The sequence below is a fragment of the Diaphorina citri genome, unplaced genomic scaffold (genome assembly GCF_000475195.1).
Source record: "Diaphorina citri unplaced genomic scaffold, Diaci psyllid genome assembly version 1.1 scaffold554, whole genome shotgun sequence".
Taxonomy (NCBI): Eukaryota; Metazoa; Arthropoda; class Insecta; order Hemiptera; family Psyllidae; genus Diaphorina; species Diaphorina citri.
Window position 1 is genome coordinate 174,084 of NW_007377988.1, and position 4,540 is coordinate 178,623.

General features: G+C 36.5%; 1 pseudogene; it reads right to left on the minus strand.

Annotated features, from left to right (window-relative positions):
* Positions 1-1,028: 1,028 nt before the first annotated feature.
* Positions 1,029-1,637, minus strand: LOC113467789 (annotated as a pseudogene).
* Between the last annotated feature and the right edge of the window lie 2,903 nt (positions 1,638-4,540).

Sequence of the window (4,540 nt, forward strand, 5' to 3'; positions counted from 1 at the left end):
GTCCTCCATGGACAACTCTCTTGACATTACTATTTTATTCAGAAAGACAGTGATCGAAAGTCACACAACAGAATGGAAAAGGCCCTGTTGAAATTTCGCAGACGAGTACTTTCCTTTCGCAAATTTCACGGTAATGGTTAGGATTGGGAAAATGGGTCATTACCTGGCAATGTTCCATTTTATTCTTACAATTCCTTCATACAAAAAAGGCCCACTCCAAGGCTTAGGTGTAGGGCAAACAGCCCCAAAAGCTTATGCGAATCTACCACCTTGAATTTTCGAAAGGAAAAGACGACTCAGCCGATTCTTAACATTTTTGGTTCTAACTAGAGATTTGTAAAGAGTGAATGAGATATAATTATGTATGAAAGACTACCTACTCTATTCAGTGGACTACTCAGTGTGTCAGATCCTAAACATGTGAGTCATTAACATGTAACTCCTATATATAGGAGTTAGGATCTGACTCATTGACTGAGTAGTTAGCTGAAGGGAGTATGTAGTTCTTTATTTTATGACTCACTCACTCACTCACCCTTTCCACTCCTCTATCTGTCAGTAACTTGATTCGGACTTATAGAATGATTCACTCTTTATTTCAGTTCACGCTCCATTCACAGTGCTATCAAAGTGTTCTTACCGACGACTAAATGGGAGTGTTCACATCTGCTGATCAAATCATAGTGTATGCTCACTCCCATTCAATTGTGTGTAAAATATTTGACGTTGAACTGTGAGTGGAGCCAGCACTCTGCAAGGTCAATCACACATGACTGACTCTGCATGGTCCGACACTACACCTGTCTTGCTTGGGCATCAGAGTGTTCAAAATTCTGAATCACATATGACTGACTCTGCATGGTCCGACACTACACCTATCTTGCTTGGGCATCAGAGTCCGACTGTTGTGTGATTCGAGATCTTCTAACAATGTAAAATAAAGGAGGTAAAAATGAAATAAAATGGAGTCTAATCTATGCCATACCAAACTTTGTCTTTCTTAAATCTGGAACACTGGAATAGTTGATTTATTTATAAAATTCAGCATAGAAAAATGGCTTGAGACACATTCTTTGGGAGGTTTGGAGCCTGGAAAATTGTTTCAATGAATTTTCAATAGCTTGATAAAGGAACTCTTTAGTGATGGCTTGAGACACATTCTTTGGGAGGTTTGGAGCCTGGAAAATTGTTTCAATGAATTTTCAATAGCTTGATAAAGGAACTCTTTAGTCCTATTCAATTGATTTTCACAAAAGAGAAAGGATGGAGAAAAGAGGAAGTATTGGATCGACTGAAATGGAGGAGTAGAATACAAGATAGAAAAACCAACCCCAATTAGAATTGGGAAAAGGTAGAGTAAAAGAAGAAGACCTTTTAGTCCTGTTGAAACCATGTAAATATCAGTAAGCACTAATATTACCCCTACTTACTTACTTACCTTTCCATACACAATCAAATAGATGAGCAAATACTTCTTATAGCCTTCGAGCATAATATGGGACACAGCCAGGGCTGGAGTGGTGATGATCACTTCAAAGAAGTACAGAGCCCGCTCATAATTTTTCAGTGCCAAATAGATCATGCCCCCGTAATAGAAATACTGGAGGAAGTACTTGGTGTCAAACTGGTATACCCTTCGAGCATAATATGGGACACAGCCAGGGCTGGAGTGGTGATGATCACTTCAAAGAAGTACAGAGCCCGCTCATAATTTTTTAGCGCCAAATAGATCATACCCCCGTAATAGAAATACTGGAGGAAGTACTTGGTGTCAAACTGGGGACCCTGAGGAAAAGAGGCATGAATTGGTTAAGGTTTTTATTTTATTAGAGGGTTTTTTTGATCCAAAGTTTTTTCTCAATACCTATAGAACTAGAGAGAGGGAAATAATGTTACTAAGACACCAATCAAGACCTATAGAACTAGGTACTTAAAATTTCCTCATTTTTATTTTATTTGAGGATACTACAACCCTTAGGATGTGTATATAACATTCTAATTCAATGTTGGAAAACTTTCATAAAAAAAACCCTTAGGATAATACTCAAAGCATTCACTACATTGTAATGAAGGATCCTTGTAACATTCTTATTACAAAACTCGATCAGAAGTCATGTCAATGGGAAATGGCTACAAAAAGGACTAATGGCCTGCTGCATATGCTGATGCTCGAGCATTTTCATTGTATATTGTATGTGTATAATGTTTTTGTAAATAAATAAATAAATAGAAAAACGAAATTGATATTGCAATATTGTATTACTTAATTTATAAAATTATTAAATAGTAAGTACGTACATATTTTTCATTTATTTATAAATACTTTTTAGATATATTGTGTATGAACTACAATGTTCCTTATCTAGACTATAATAATATGAAATATCTAAAGTTAAGCAACTTACTGTCATAAAAAAAGTCATAAAATACTGAATAAATATGCTCTCAACTAAGAACTTCCCTTTAACACAAACAAAAGAAAAAGAATGCTACCCATAATACTAAGGTCATACAACATTATGACCTTTTGTATGACCTTTAGTATGGGTAATCTAACTTTAATTTGAAGATAAGTAATCCATCCTTAAGATATTTCATATAGGTATATTCTTAGTCATTTATTAATTATCGAACTGTGGATTATTTAACATGTATTGTAAAATTGTTATTACAAATAAATAAAGTCTCATTACAAATTACAGAATTACAATTACAGAGAGAGCCAGTACTCTCCAGTTAGCTAGTGAAGAACGTATTTTATGTACCTACATAAGTAGGACATCAGCTAGTGAGACAAGACATTTATTTCTTCTTTTGATATTGATACCTAATTAGGCTAAAAACAGAGTGAAGAGAATTGAGCATTGTAGAGGGAAGGGACAACAGATTGAAGTGACTAGTTGAAACCACATTGAGCTGAGGACAAAAAGCTCTATGCTCTTTGCTCTCTGCTCCATTCTGTTTTTAGCTGCACTTAACAAAATAAAGTATAGGTACCTACTTACCTAAGTACCTTCTTATATTATGCAAGTAGGTAAAAGGAAAAGATAGGAACCTAAGTTAGATATCTAGTAAGTAGAACACTAGCATAGGTAGGTATTTGTTTAGTCTGCACTCAACAGTAATCTATTGTGTAGGCAGTTTTGTGGTTTACTTTTATTTTCATGTGGTGTACTTTTACTCGAGTCGTAGGTATTACAGGGTTCACAGAATAGCAAGATCAAACAGCAAATAATTGGAAGGGTTTTTAAAAAAAGATTTGATAGAGGGCATTGTAATAACGATAATAGAATAGAATATACCGTGTTTATCCTGCAAGAATGACGACAGAAAATACAGGACAGAAGTATTTGGAATGGGAAGACTCGAGAACTATAAGTAGAATAGAATTCTTTTTTCTTCGCCTTTTCCCGGACGACAGAAAACACAGGACAGAAGTATTTGGAATGGGAAGACTCGAGAACTAAGGAGAATAGAATTCTTTTTTCTTCGCCTTTTCCCGTGTACAGACGGGGTCGGCGTTTTTAGTCAGCCTCTCAATCAGCCCTAACTAGGGTGATTGCTTTGGGCTGACATTTGGTTTTGGCTGCAAATTTTACGAGTGGATGCCCTTTGCACTCAACCTTTGCTATTTCTTTAGCAAGGGAAATTCAGGATGGTATGTATACTAACTGTTTAAAGTCCCCCGGCCAGACGAAGCTGGTCTACTCCCTGTCTAACGTCCCCTAGCCAGACAATTGATCAATCTTCTGAGTTAATCTACCTTTGAGGAATGAACAAAGGCGCGTCCACACTTTTCTCTAACGGTTCCATGTTTCCCTCTACCTACTTACCTAAGTACCTTCTTATATTATGCAAGTAGGTAAAAGGAAAAGATAGGAACCTAAGTTAGATATCTAGTAAGTAGAACACTAGCATCAATAGGTATTTGTTTAGTCTGCACTCAACAGTAATCTATTGTGTAGGCAGTTTTGTGGTTTACTTTTATTTTCATGTGGTGTACTTTTACTCGAGTCGTAGGTATTACAGGGTTCACAGAATAGCAAGATCAGCAAACAGCAAATTTTTAAAAAAAGATTTGATAGAGGGCATTGTAACAACGGAGGTCTTCTAGTCTGGAAATTGAAGAAAGAAGGACAGTAATCTATTGTGTAGGCAGTTTTGTGGTTTACTTTTATTTTCATGTGGTGTACTTTTACTCGAGTCGTACTTAGGTATTACAGGGTTCACAGAATAGCAAGATCAGCAAACAGCAAATAATTGGAAGGGTTTTTAAAAAAAAGATTTGATAGAGGGCATTGTAACAACGGAGGTCTTCTAGTCTGGAAATTGAAGAAAGAAGGGGTATACGATAGGAGAAAGTCAGCTGTTCCTAGAACGAAACTTACCTGTTTAAGATAAAGTTTGTCTGTGGCGGAAATCCCTCCAACCTCAACCTTCCCTTGGAAATAACTTTAGGTCCTCACTATCAGCTAGATCTGACAGGTACGGCTGAAAAGGTCTATCTGTCAGGTCTACCTGATACCTGATGAGCACACAC